Below are 15,604 nucleotides of genomic sequence, written 5' to 3'. Positions count from 1 at the left end.
GTCCGCACCAGCACTCCGCCGGGCCCCTCAGTGGGATCGGCGTCCGTATCAGCTCCTGCCTCTGCAAGTCAAGGGGTAGGCTGCTCGATCGCATCTCCAAGAGTCCCTCGCCGCCACAATGCCTGCAGTCGCGGACGGCCGTACCTGTCGACGGGAGCGGCTGAGCAGGGGACATCCCGCCGATCCGATGGCGGAAGGGCGAGATAATGGGCAAGTCTACCTCGGGTTGAATCTGGACACCAGCGAGCTCCTTGCAGTAAACCAGGTGCTGGACTTTTGCGATTTGTTTATCAGGTTTGCACTGTGTGGATCACGCCGGTCCGGCTCTCACCCCTCTCCGACCTCCATGCCGCAGTTGGGCGCTCCTCCGAAACAAGATTATCGCGTCCAGGTATACAGTCCGCCACAAAACTCTCCCGTGCAGTGGGCGTACAGAAGGTACCTTCCTCTCCTGATTTTGTATATGGCAGTGTAGTACTATGTGGTTAACTGAAAACGAAGAGTAAGCAAATTAGTTCCTGTCAGAACAACTGTAGCCGGCATCGCCGCCGTCGCTTATGGAGCTCCACACCATTCCCCAATTGTACGAGAGCATGTTCAATCTTCGCCATTCTATACTATGTGCAAATGGTCAACTCTTTTCCAAACAAGAAGATATGAGGATTAGGCATATATGCCCCATAAGGTAGCTATATTCATGTGTTGTAGTGTGGATTATGGTCACGCTCTGTCTTGGACTGCAGATAGCTAGGTTAACAAAATGGATACTCTGCATATTTTCTGAATTTTTAGTAAGGTCTACATGAATAAGGTATGCAGTAGTTCTGACTTGGGGCACTGGTTAATTCTTCACATGCAGGAACGTGGAGAGATGGTGGGCTCCAAGCCCATGGTGATTTTATTGTGCTTGCAGCTTGAGATGTACTTGGTCCAAATGAAAATCATCATTTTGAAGGGTTAGTAGATGATGCTCAATGCCATAAACCTGCACCGATCGTCACTCATGTCATCTCATAGAAGTCTATTGAATTTTAATTAACTTTTGCTGTATGCTATCCATGATGTAAGTGGAGATAGGAAGTTCCAAAAAAATCCTGCACAATGGGGACGTGCACCAATGATTTGACAGGATAAGATGTTTGTGAAGTATGAAAAATTATGACCTAAGCAAAACTTTTATTTACATATATTCATACATACTTTGAATTTTAGAAACATGCATTGCACGTATATAGTTAGATCTTAATTTTCTTTATTATTCAAAATGCTTGTACCCACTAGATTTCATTTTTTTACCTTGAAGGAGTATTATATTACTATTATTTGGAATCCACCTTGATCCTCCACTTCTATTTTTCCTAGGCAACTTCGCATGGAATTAGGATCACTTAATAAGGTTCTGGTTTCTTTTTCAAATTCACTTGCTTTATGCATGAACCTATTATAGATTTGTTGGTGTTGATTTGCAGTAAGAGCAAATGTAATATTGTTCTCATCAATTTCTTTCATAGCATGTGTAATGCGTTATAACATCAGTTTCATTGGATTGGAAAAGGTGATAAACATGCAACCATTCTTACTCGATGATATGAATACTTCAGGAGCAATAGTGGCATTTGTTTGCACATTAGTATTCCATTATGTAGTAAAGGATATGGTCTGGTAGTCATTCTTTATCGTTATAGTTATTGTCAAATGGTGGAATATTGCCGCCTAGCAGCTCTGGTTCATGTGTGTGTGAAAAACAATGTAAAATCATTTTTGTTGCTGTAGAATCTCATGAGTCGTATGAAAAAGAAGGCTAGGATATTTATATTTTTTAATTGTTCAGCTGCTTGTGTTACAGATCTGGGCATACCTTTTGTTTGAGATAAATTTGGGCATAAATTGTCACAAATAAATGGGTGGCGTTGGGTCAAGGTTCAGGAACCCAGGGGCATCATGCTTCTTTTGAGCCACATGGGGAGAATTACATCCATGTATTAGAAAAACTAGGTGCCCGCTTAAACAGAAAAAATACAACTCTTGCTGACCGGGAGCTTCATGGTAGTGGCTAGAATTTAATCAGAGATCCATGTACAGGTTGATTGTTATGAAACCATGCGATGGAATCTTGATGTTGACAATGTCCAGAAATCTGATTCGTCAGAGACAAAATCCAACCTTAATTCCCCCATTCAGATCATGAAATATTGGGGTTAACAGTTTGCGATGTAAGATGGGTTGAGATCTGCTATACGTTAACTTTCTTTTGTTCAAATGTTTTCTTTTGTTTTGAAACCTTAATGTTTTCTGTTGTGGGGTGACAATGTCTGGGTTTATGCTAACAAGCAAGAAAAAAGTTACATGCAATGAGTTCCCAATCTTGAAATATTGAAATATTGAAGCATATCTTGGAACGACGGAGTTCCCAATCTTCATGGTAGATGATGGGACACTGGATGCTGAAGTTGCTTATTGTCTCGCGTAGAACAATAGCATGTCCTTATTTTTTGCTATGTTTTGCCCATGTTGATTACGATGGCATTGTTTTGAACATTCTATCTGTGTTGATAAAAAAGGAGATGATTTGGTATGCCCTCCTTGCAGAGGATCGAGCCTGGTCGGTTGGTTCTTGGTTGGGTGTTGTTGAGACGATCCAAGCCACCAGCAATTCGAGCTTGTCTTCATGGTGTGTAATTATATTTAGGTAGACAAAATCCCCTGATGATAGCCCAAAAAGAAGATTCGGCGTGACATGGAGATAAAGTGTTGCGTGCGGCAGGAAAGAGACAAACATATTCAGAAATCCAAACCACCAGGATGACAGTTGCGAGATGGCGATTGGATGGTGCTGACACATCTTGCTAGCGAGGAGGCTGTTTGCCGAAATTGGACTTTGGATTGTTATAAAATTTCAGTTTAGACCAATTCTTGTTAAACATAACATGTTATTGTGACAACTATTATGAAAAAAATTGATTTAGATAATCAAAATGATGAAGAAATTCCTAAACTTACGTGCGTTGCACGTGCACCCTTTCCAATTTGAAGGGCTGCTTATCGGTTTTAAATCTTGAAGTTTGCACGGTCACTAATATGACCATGCTATTTTAGAGTGATAACCTTCATTTCAGGCAGTAATGAAACTTGAAATGCCAGTTGACTAACAGTAATAAACACCAAGAATACTGGTTGATGTTAATGGGAATTATGATTAGCGATGATTCATTTTATGCTCTGGTGGAACGGGTCAAGCCGGTTTGCGCGGTGAGTATTGTCCGTTACTTATTTTCATACTAACTACATATATTGTTTGTGCATGATGGATATGAGTTGAGAAAACAATTTTTATTATACTTGCTAAAACATCGTGGGAATGAAGCTAAAGACAACTTTCCGTATATTGTGAAAGAACTTCTTAAGCGTATAACCTAGATATTAATAATTTTATAATAGATGTTTAGTTGGAACTCCATTAAGTTTGTTACATGGACATGCCGTTAATTTTTCTTTTTGGCAATTTACATTGCAAAAATATACTTTAATTATTAAATAATTGTGTCTGTATTATATTGTCTGTACGTGTGAAATTTAACATGCATTATCTTTATATAACTCTTGCAAACTATTTCAAGAGCCCGTGGCAACGCACGGGCATTGTACTAGTATATACAGGGTATGAGTAAAAAGAAAGTACTATTGTATTATTAAATTGTGTCATTGAAGCCATTAATTGCGGCCGTTTTATATGGAAATATTGCACCACTTATATTGGGTAAGTGCCAAATAAATTACTTTTACCCAGGCCCTCTATATATGGTAGTAATTTATTGCATTCCTAATTTAGGATTGAAGCCATTAAATGCCGCGGAATCTAACTTTTTTAAGAAGTTGTTCCCCACTTCTCACTATTCTTTTAGAGCATCTCTAGCAGACCCCTTAAAATAGCAAACTGCAAAACTGCGATACGGGTTGAAAAAAGTGCATTTTAAGGGTTCATTTTAGCTGCGGCCGAACAGATACTGTAAAACAAACTGTAAAACTGGAATAAAGAGCTCCTTCCTCTAGTTGGCCGCTGCCGCCCCTTCCCCCAGGCGGCCGCGATCCCATCGCCCGCAGGCCATGCCGCGTCGCCCGTCAGCCGCACCCCGCCCCACCCAGCCTCGTCGGCCACGCCCCGTCGCCTCCGTCGTCCGCGCCCGGCCTTGCTGGCCACGCCCCGCCGCCTCCGCCGTCCGCACCTTACTCTATTGCCAGCTGAGTCGTGCCCCTTTGCCTGCCGCGCCGGAAGGATTCCGGCGGCCATGCTGAGGTCATGGGAGGCCACGGCTATGTCGAGCTCATCCAATTCGAACCGGCGGCGATCGATTGCGGCGCCTAGCGGTCTTTTCCGGTGTGCAGTGATGAATTCCGGCGAGTTTAGGGCGGATTCCGGCAAACTCCGTGGTGGCGTATTTGCTCCGACGAGGTTTGACCGGTATACGAGGCCCCCTAGATTCGGCCTTCCAACCTCCAAAGATAAGGGTTTCGGGTGTGCATTTGCGGTGGCCCTTAAAAATTTTACGGGTTGGACCACTTTTACGGTTTCTGTTCTGGACATTTTTTTCGCCCAAAACTGTAAAACGCAATTTTTTTACGGGTTTGACCACTTATGCTGGGTCTGCTAGAGATGCTCTTAGACTAGCCACAATGAGTAGTAACATGCCTATATTGCTAGTCTATGTTACTACCTCTATAGTGGGGAGTAACATATGTGTGGTAACATGCAACACTTCATTTACTCCTTCCGTTTCAGTTTACAAGTCCTACGCGCATACTTAGGTTGTCAATTTTATCACCCTAATATAGACTATATAACACAAAAATTATACCGTTTGAAAATAGAACATCTCATGTTTATATTGGTATATGTTTTGTAATATATGACTTGTATTAGGTTGGTCAAATTGACGACCTAGGAGTACGCACACGCCATGTAAACTGAGAGAGAAAGGAAGTATTAGACTATAGACTCATATTGTCTTGATATGTGTGATGTTACTCATACTACTAGTAACTAGCTATGTTATCACATGCCTCTTTTTCTTCATTTATTACTTGCCACATGATCTATTTTATCTAGATATGTGTGATGTTACTACTACCTCCGTTTCAGTTTACAAGTCCTGCACGTATACCTAGGTTGTCAATTTTATCACTTTAATATGAACTATATAACACAAAAATTATACCGTTTGAAAATAGAACATCTAAAGTTTATATTGGTATATTTTTTGTAATATACGACTTGTATTAGGTTGGTCAAATTGACGACCTAGGGGTACGCGCACGCCCTGTAAACTGAGAGAGAGGGAGTACCTATGTTACTCCCACTATAAGTAGTCTTATAAGGGCATGTACAATGGAAGCATCACCTTCCTAGTGCTTCAGCTCTTCCACGTAAGTAAAGATGGATGGGGCATTATTTAGTTTGTCAAACCCTCAACGCATGAAGCTGCCCCATCAAGCCAATGTATGACATATGCATCCTCTTTTTTCTGTACTTCAGTGAACGTGGAGGGCTGGATCGCCCCAACTCTCTCCCTTTTCCCGTCTCTCTCTTACTTTTGTCAGCCAAGAGACTACCTCCTCTGCAGGATCCCGTCTTGGTCTTCAGGCTACTAGTTGAGCTGAGTTGGACGATCAGGAGTGACGTATAGAGCTGGGGCACCTGTCCACAGTGGAGCGTTGGGCATGCCCTCATGCACACTGTCCACGTCATTATTCAGTTTCTAAAATCGCCCAATCATTCTTATTCCCTGTTTTTTCCCTCACCCGCAGCCCGCACGGCCGCCGGCCCTCCCCCAGCTGCGGATCTGATCTCACCCACCTCCAGCCCAGCGCCGGTTGACCAAACACGTTTTTCCGTTGCGCTCGCAACCCCACTGTACCACGCGGTTGGCCCAACAGAAAACGCACCGGGTAGCACCACCAGTCAGCGAGTACCACCAGCGGTCGCTACATTTTTGCGTACCGTGTTTCCCAATTTTTTGCATGTGGGTTGCCCAGCCCAGTAGCTGGTAGGGGTCATCTAGCTAAGCCTGGTCGTTGGTTCTAGCCCATGTAAAACAGGCCCGTGGCTGTGTTAGTTTGTCATTAGTGCTAGCCCATGTTCCCCTAAAAGAAAAATAATTAGTGCTAGCCCATATAAAACACAGGGCTTAGTTTTTTTTTGAGAATCAACCGGGGGGGGGGGGGGGGGGGGTTCCCCACCTGAATATATTACTCAACTAGTACAAATGCCCGTGCATTGCACCGGACGAAATATTAAATATAACTTTTTAATCTAAATTTTGGAAACGCTGGAAATAAGGTTACACAGAGTATTTCCTTTTTGGATGTATTAAAAAAATTCAAGAATAATTTTAAAATTGGAATCCTATTTATGGTGACGAACATTCTTTTTGGAATATTATATATCATTTGTAATTTATATAGCAAAAGTGCCATGCAAAATAAATAAATATATGCTTAAACAGTTGAAAAAAATACCACTCAAACAACTACAACCATAACGGAACAACATTGTTCGAACAATTTTTGAACAATTTATATTTTTAGTTTGTAAATCCCATAGCTTTCTCAAAGAATATAATAAGTAAAACATGGATATGCTCTTACTTGATGTTCCAAGTTGCATGGTCTCGGTACTGTTGGTGAACTGACACATGGCAAGTTGAAACAAATTCTGTTGTTGAAATAGAAGTACAGCAGTGATCCAAAATATTGGGATGAACTTTCTGAATAAAATGGATGAATGATTTCAGTTTAAATGGCTCACAATACAGTGCAATCAGATTTCATTGCGGCTTGCCTAAGGCTCAAACGGAAGAATAGCCATGCACATAGAATGAAGAATAACCATGCAAATCATCAACAAATTCATTCAGAAAGATTGGCTGCTTGTACTTCATTCAGAGTTCACAAGCACCAAGAGTCAAATCACGGGCGTTGTTAAGGTTCAAAGCTTCAGATAGATTTCACTTAGCTAGAACTAACAAAAGAAAAGAAAAAAGCAAACTAAATCGATGGATGGATGATCATGGCTGGTTATCAATTAGTGCTCAGTGTTGAAGAACAATAATACAACTAACCAACAAAAAATGGACTTGCTACTTAAATCGGTTCATGGTTAAAAGAATAGACCCCTTAGGCCCTGTTTGGTTCATAAGTCTTAGGACTTTTTTTAGTCCCAACTTATAATTCCTAAGTCCCTAAAAAGTCCTTACCTGTTTGGTTCCTGGGACTTAACATGGACTAAAAGACCATATTACAACTATAAGTCCCTCCTTGAGAGTCTTATTTCATAAGTCCCAAATGCCCACTTTAAGTCCCTATAAGTCCCTCCTGTTTGGTTTAGATGGGACTTATAGGGACTTTTTTTAAGTCTCTAAACCAATAAGTCCCTGGAAACAAACACCCTCTTAGTTCTCAGATATAAATGGACATCAACATAAGGTCATGAGCCAATCCAAACCACCGCTGGTAGATTAATTAATAAACTGGAATATCTGCATATACAAAGGCCTCCTAGTACAAATCTAAAAGGATCTTCAAGACAACACTTTCTGTTATCATCCTAAACATAACAATTTAGGTACTAAAAAATTTGGTTGGTTAATACTTTGATACATGAGAAGAAGAAAGTTTCATTTTGGCACCTTCAGTTCTGTTGTGGACCATGAAATAATATTGCAGCCACTAATTAAATCGTGCAGTCAAATTAGTATGAAGGCATAATTATGAATCTGCCCGTACAAGATCAAAATGCGATATAATTCTAGGCTGACAACAATAAAAGATGCAGTACAAATCGACCAAAATGCGAAATTCAACAGGAGAGTGCAAGTTTTCATGAACCTGGAAAGAGATTATGTAGTACAATATTTTAGGATCCTCTCAACACTACATACCAACTCAACTTTGTATAGAACTGAACAAACTTAGGACCTCTTGCAGGTATGCTACTACTAATATGCTAAAACACACAGTACGTACCATTATGCTAGTACTAATCTAAAATGGTAGCTCCATATCTTTGGTGAATGTGTGCTGCGTGCCTGAGGACCTCCTGCTGTCCTGCAGGTATGCCCCTGTCTTGTACGTATGCCCTTGGTGAGGAAGTTCTTGTTTCAGTCAAAGAGGTAGAACTGTCATCTGCATCATATACTATCTCTACTAAAAAATGAAGCTCGTGTGCCAGCTGTTGTCACTGAATTTTTAGATGACCGGCAATGAAGTTTGCTGCTTAATTTTAGACTGCCAAGTTTATGTTTTCCACATGTGTAGGTGTAGCAAGGTAACAGTTCTGAACCCTGAAAAAAATAATCAAAATCAAATCCTTTCTCCATGCCCTCACAATGCCTATGAATTTCACACAGTGGTCGTCTATACACCACACACATTGTCCATGCAAAAAGAGGTGAAGTAAAATTAAATCTGAACTGAACTTGACAAAGTTTTAAAATAAGAACATTTGTATAGCTGACAATGGATCGCCGTATACAACACGATCTAGTAAGTAATGCAAGAGCACACGCGTACATAAGAGTCAAAAAATTGATTAGAAGGCATGACATACATGGATAGACTGAGGTCTCTGCAGTGCAAGGATTAGAAAGATGGCAGCAACATGCCAAAGACAACGACAGTAAGGATGGCATCTCCTTCCATATGGCGATCCATGCTCTCTGCAATCCCGGAAGAAGAACCGACCTTAAAAGGCTGAAATAGGAGTAAAGAACATATCAAAAGGGTTCAGAGATAGAAAGGAGAAAATTCAATAGCCGGTTCAAAAATAAGATAGGTCTTTGTATCATAAACTCTGTACATCCAAATCTCTAAGAAGATCCTCTGCTCTACTACTCCTTCGAGGACCCTGGCATGCTGCACCTCTTACTTCTAAACACATGAACGAATCAACATTTATGCGTTGAATAAAAAAGATCCCCACGAAACATACCAAAGGGTGATGAAAACGGATCTGAGACTTGAGGAGAGAAGAACTATCATGCTCTTTAATGATGCTTATCTCGTGGGAAATTTGGAAGGAGAGGAATGCTCGTGTTTTTCGCAACACCGCGGTGTCAGTGGGAGTGATTGCTGCTCGTGTTTTAGTCTTCAAATTTAAAATGCAAAATTGTAATATGTATGTATGCTGCTTCAACCAATCTAGTTCAAGGGCTGTCGGTCTGGTTCTTCCTATTCTAAAAATTGAACATACATGAGGAATCTGCAGACTGTATATTTCAGCTTGCATTCTCTTTTTACATGAAGATAAAAAATGAAGTAAATACTTGTAGGCACTAAGTGTTACCTTGGATTTCTACTCGTAGATCCGGGCGTATTTTGTGTAGCTAGCAATTTGAATGTGTGCGATTATGTGGCTGTGGCAGCGAGCCTGTCAGCCAGAATTCAGAAACCTGGGTCGTGAAAATGCATGGTTGATTGGTTGTGTACTCACTGGCTTACTGCTGGAGCTAAAATGGCCGTAGTTCTTCTTGTGCCTTAAGCCCTTAACTCATCACATGCAGTCCTCCTTCACAGTTCAAAAAAAGAAATAATTCACAAATTGGTACTGAGGAAGACATATAATGGTAAGATACGAACATCTAGCTAGCCAGCGGCCAAAGGACTCATTCAGTTACCTGGCTTGTAATCACCCAGCCGCTCCCAAAATTATTCAGTACAGGCCCAAAATCACAATCGTCAGCCCTAACTACAGATGTGGAAGCTACTCTGACTCCTTAAGACTTCTGCAACTACAAACAGCAGCAACACAGAGTGTCCAAGAACATCCTCACGTGTGACGGCGAAGACATCTAATCCCCGTGCGGGCAGGCGACCGTCGGAGCTAGAGGACGTGATGGGAGCGAAGGGGCTTGGCTAGCCGGCCGGTCGCCAAACGGGTCGATAAGATGGCTCCATCTGCTGTGCTCCCCCGCTTCCGTCAGATCCACACCTTCCCTCATGTTTCCCGAGCTGTTCCTCCTCCTCCATTGGCTCCACATCTGCTGCTCCCCTGCTTCCATTGATGGCTCCACTTTGATCCAAATCAGAGAAGGACGACAACATGAGGTTCGAGATCGAGGAGGCTGATTGGGGACGCATGGGGAGGGGATGGAGAACAAGGCGGCAAATGGCCGGAGAGGACTACCGGCCGCGCGTGGCAGCGACGGATGGCCGGAGAGGACGACCGGTCGCACGTGGCGGCGGCGACGGCGCCGTACCCGTGCGCATCACAGAGATCCCGTGCTCGTGTGTGATCGGGGACAACCGGGGAGGGGATGGAGAACAGGGCGGCGGATGGCCGGGGAGGACAACCGGCCGCGCGTGGCGGCGGCGGATGGCTGGAGAGGCCGACCGGCCGCGGGTGACGGCGGCGGCGGTGCCATACCCGTGCGCATCGAGGAGAGGCAGTGCTCGTGTTTTTTTTATATGAATCAGCTCGCCCGTGCGTTTTTATGACTGCGGGTTGACTACTCGGAACAAGGGGGCTTTATGCAAAAACGAAACGTTTTCTTAGATACCCACTTAAATTAGGACTGCGGGTTAAATTCTTATAAACAGAGAGACTTTTTTGTAAACGCCGCGACGGTGAACCCGACAGACTCAACCCGTGCTTTATTATTACTAGCACAAATGCCCGTACGTTGCAACGGGAGAAAATAAATACCATACATATCTAATTCAATAAGCCATGACATATTCGGCATTATCTAGTAATGGTGTCATACCACCCAAATCTTCCTCATTTGTCCGGAAGTATAGTCCGATCACTGTCCAGAGAAAAGAGAGAGGAAAAAAACAAACCGAATCCTCACTTTGTCCTCATATGACCGGACAGTCGCAAATGGGCATGTCCACATCAAATATAAGGAGAATATGAGGATGTCCGTGTATGTCTGAGAAGCCATTCACGTAGGATATAGTCCACACCGGATTATCTTTTCTCTTTGTTTACCCTCTCTCCATCTACAATTCAAAAACAAAGTAAGAAACATGGTTGCATGCATGTACAAATAGAGACTCAATATAAAGACGTGTACGCAGAGGTTTGAGATCGAAATTAGACAATCTAGAGCTAACCACGATAAATAAAAGAATTTAAAAATATATGCTCACTCGGTGGGGTCCAGTTGACGCCACGTACAGTCACGTGTAGTTCAAGCGAGCAACCACGTTCTATTTATCTATCGCCCTATCAAGCGGCTGCCACTTCAAAGCTTATCCCCTCGTAGCGATGTGAGCCGGTGCTGCGAGATGCATTGCGTACCTGCGAGCCTCGGCGCTGCAAGGTATGTACCTGGGAGCCCGAGCTCGTGCGTCCGAGCACCCCCAACCCCGCCGCCAGCTCATCTCACCGGAGAAGCAACACCAGCGGCGCCGCCCCGGTGCCTTCCCTCTCTCCTGCATGGCTTGCCGCCTCCTGTTCCTTCGTCAGGGAAGGACGCGTTCGCGCCTGGATGCCCAGACACCAGCTCATCTCGCCAGAGGGAGCACCAGCGCCGCCGCCCTCTATGCCTTCCTTTTCTCTCCCACCCCCCGCATGGCCCGCCGCCTCGTGTTATCCGGCAGGAATGACGCGGTCGCGCCCGAGCTCCTAGCCGCTAGCTCGTCTCGAGGGAGTCCGGCGCGTCGCCGGAGGAGCACCAGCGCCGCCGCCCTTGGTGCCTTCCTTTACTCTCCCACCCCCCGCATGGCCCGCCGCGGTCGAGCAAGCAGGTCAGCCCGATGACTTGTAAATCATGGTCAGTTGCTTGGGCTTCTTCGCTTCATTCGCTTCCTTTGCGCTGGGTTAATTCTTCTTTGCTTCCTTCTCTTCGGTACCCTTGTTGATCCGGTTTTGCCTGGGCTGAGTTTGGTGGGCTGAGGCCAGATGATGATACATAGCAAAAAGAATATGTGCATTACCAAGGATAATTATTTTTGTATAGATATATGGAGGAGCGTGTGTAAATAAATCAGTACCACCTTAGATAGTTAAAAAAACTAATATGGGTTAGTAGATCAAAAAATCGGAGAAATGCACCTTACTTTATTAGTAGGCTGACAAAAAAGACCCGTGTATTGAAAACGGAGAATATCACACACCCTAGCCCTGATAATAATGCCTCAAGACCTTCCTTTGTAAATGTACTCCACATGATGATGGCGTAACACCCACCCTTCTGCCGCTACCGCCGTAGCCAACTCACACATCCTCCTCCTGCTAGCATGACCATCAAGCACAGGAAAGATCTCGGAAAAATTATTGCCATCTTTATGGTCCACGATTTTGTACAAATGCGGCAAAAATTTAGAGTAGCATCATGGGGGTATTTACTCTTCTTTCATGAACCCGTATAAATATAAGCTGATAAAAAACAGAACTTAAGTGTCCTAAATTCGTAAGCAAATAGTAGTTGGTAGATCATATACGCACTTATTCTAAATGTGCGAATATAATAGGATGAGTGACAGATACACTTATACAAATATTGCATTTGCACTTTGGACCTTATGTAGTACTGCATCATCAAAATATAAAATGTTTTGTCTAGATTTAGACAAATTAATCTCTTATACATTATTACAGAGGCAGTATATGGGGCATGAGTTGACCATCACTCCATCTTTAGTACTACTATGCATCTTATTCATCTCATCTGTGTTCCTAAAAGTAAATGTATATTAGATGTTTGTATTATAAACTATAAAAAAATAAAGAACACTGAATTTCATGGGTGATCTATCCTGGCTTTAGCTCAAGCACGTGGACCCATCTGACTTATATCTGCACATGGATACTGGTAGTATACTATAGCTGACCAGCTAAAATAATTCACTTGGATCCACTACCAACCTTATCTCTTCAGCAGCCAGTGCTTTCGTCAATGCCCAGACCAAATAGAGATGAAGGAAGCAAAGGGGAGGTGCCCGCACAACTCGTACGCAGCTGAATCTGGCCGCTGGGCGATGTAGAACCGAGGTGGCGAGGTCGGAGGTCGAACAGACCACAGCAACTGCGCTGCTCCTATGGTCGTTGGAGTGGCGCCCGTGGCCACCAGCGCGGCGGCTGCACCCCTGTGCACAGCGTCGCCGGCAAACTCCCATGGCTGACCTCATAGAGCGCCACTCCGTTTTGTCCGCATGCGGCGTCCCGCGCCCTTCCTCGCCAGAACCGGCCGGCCCAAACCCTTAATCACAACTCCGTCCGCTTCTCTGCCTCCCTCGAGCGAGCATAGCTGTCGCGGCCACCACTCCTCCACCTTGCCGCGCTGTTGTCGTCATTGTCGCTTTCCTTGCCGGTCCTCCCAGCCCCGGGCGACCTCGTGTGGGTGCTGCCATGGACGAGTACACAACTCGAGCTTGCCTCCTCCCCCTCCGTCCCTTGCTCGAACACCGCCGCCGCCAGCCAAGCTCTGCCCCGGCGAGCCTCCTGTTCCTCCTCTTCACTTCCCCGGAGCCACAGGCATGCTCCTGCTCGAGACGCCGTCGTCGCCTGACAGTGCTCGGAGTCACCACTGCCACCGATGCCGCCGGATTGCCCTCAACCCCCTCTTTCTTGATCTCGATCTACATAGCCCGGACACGAACTCTGATGACTTCGATCTAAATCAGAGAAGGACATAACGGGGCAGGAGGTTGCAGATCGATGATGGTAGGGGTGGCGTGGGGAGGTGAAGGATAAGACTGGCCGCCGCCGCCGCCGCCGTACGCGTACCCGTACGGATCGACGGGGGAAGGCAGCGAAGGATCCCGTGATCGAAGCGTTTTCTCAGATTTTAGCCACGAAAAAGTTGGACGACCCGTCTCGGACGACCGACGAAAATCTGGATTAATTGCGTGCTTGGGAGATTAGTACCACCTCGTTTATTTTACGATTTTGTCCATATAAATCGTAAAAGCGTATTATGACATGAGAAGAAAGCGCATTGTGACGGTGAACCCGACAAAGTCGATCCGTGCTTTATTTATTAAAATTAAATTATTAGGGATTAGGGATTAGGGATTAGGGATTATTAGGGATTAGGGATTAGGGATTGGGCAGAAAAATGGGCATAACCTGCTTTATGTGCCATTGTGCATCATTTTTATATTTATTTTTAATAAACATAGCACATGTGCCCGTGCGTTGCAACGAAAAAAATTAGCCTGCGAAGGAGTTTTCAACGGGACGGTCGCGGCGACATTTGTATACCTGTGATGCTGTGCACAACAAGAATGGGCGTGATGGCATAGGGGGAGCGCAAGGGCAACGATGCTGCTAGCGTTGGAGAGGGGAGAGGTCGACCTCACCAAACCATGCTTCCTCACAACGTGTCCCTTCCCTCCGTGTCGAAGCTTCCTCTCGAAGATGTTGCTCTTGTCTTTTCACCGCCAACTTCCTATTGTCGGAAGCACCTTCCAAAAACAGATGTACAGAAGCCACCTTCTGTTAAAGAGAAAAAGAAGAATGCCCAAAAAATAAATAATTAATCAAAACCATACTTTAGAACAATGTTCGTCATGTTTGGTACCTCGGAAAGATGTTCATCATGTTTGTCATTGCCAATAGATATAAAAATATGTTCACTATACCACTGAAAAAATCCTTAGCATTCCCATGTTCCGGTCAATCACAACTTCACAAGACAAACTTCAAGAATATGTATTCAAGAGGTCAAAGTGAACTGAAGCGGTTGATATATCAAACTAATAGAGTGATATTTCTTCACAGTTTTTTCTCGACAAAAATAGACATACCTCCTCTGAACCCCTTGTGTAGTAAAAGGCATCACCGCCCTTGCTTACACATGGGCCATGGAGCCAAATTTCGCCTAAAAACTTACCTGCTAGTTGGAATGGATGACCCTACTTCCCTGAAAGCAACTGAACAGTAATTTGATGTCAAATATAAAATGAACAATAATTTTGTGAAAACAAAAGAATTATAGTATTGCAGCCAGGGAAGAGTAGTGCTACATGCTGACAGTTTAAAACTTTAAAGTATATCTCAGATATAAAATTTACAAAACCAGATAGTAAAATTAACCTGAACACACCGATTTTATACTGGATGGACACCACAAAGTCACAGCAAACCTTACTGACAAATCATTTAATAAAAATAGTGTACTGAAAGGTATATAATAAGGGAAACGATTCTATTCACCCGACGGGTCTGTCATGGGCATCCGCCGGTTCCAATGCTCGGGTCTACCCATCACTATCTTGCCCATCCTTATCCATAGAAAATGGCATCTACACATTTCTCCACCTCTGAGTAGTCATCTTCTTCCCTGAAAAAATAATCACGAGTACCTCGTTAGCTCCGCCGCTAGCTGTTGCAGCGAGCGATGTGCTGGAAGCCAACAACCCAGGTGTTGGTGTGCCGACTGCGCGGACGCTCGAAACCACCAGACTGCACCGGCCGTCCCCGTGAGAAAAGATGTCGTCCGAGCCGCGTCCGTCATCGCCCGCCATGTCGCCGCCGTCCTGGAGTAGCGCCGGTGTCCATGGCTGCCGCCTCCTCGAGCTCAACCGCCGGTGCCACCAGCAATAGTTCCTGCAACATAAATTTTATTGCAAAATAATTCTACAACATGATCTCTGTTGCGAA

General features: G+C 44.2%; 1 long non-coding RNA gene across 1 annotated transcript; it reads right to left on the bottom strand.

Annotated features, from left to right (window-relative positions):
- Positions 1–7,827: 7,827 nt before the first annotated feature.
- On the bottom strand, positions 7,828–10,450 carry LOC123165031 (uncharacterized). The gene is made up of 4 exons (XR_006482743.1): positions 9,669–10,450; positions 9,338–9,559; positions 8,603–8,745; positions 7,828–8,336 (listed from the first exon to the last, which is right to left on the bottom strand). It is a non-coding gene; the product is annotated as an uncharacterized lncRNA (long non-coding RNA).
- Between the last annotated feature and the right edge of the window lie 5,154 nt (positions 10,451–15,604).

The sequence above is a fragment of the Triticum aestivum genome, chromosome 1D (genome assembly GCF_018294505.1).
Source record: "Triticum aestivum cultivar Chinese Spring chromosome 1D, IWGSC CS RefSeq v2.1, whole genome shotgun sequence".
NCBI lineage: Eukaryota > Viridiplantae > Streptophyta > Magnoliopsida > Poales > Poaceae > Triticum > Triticum aestivum.
This window is presented reverse-complemented; position numbering and strand designations above follow the sequence as displayed.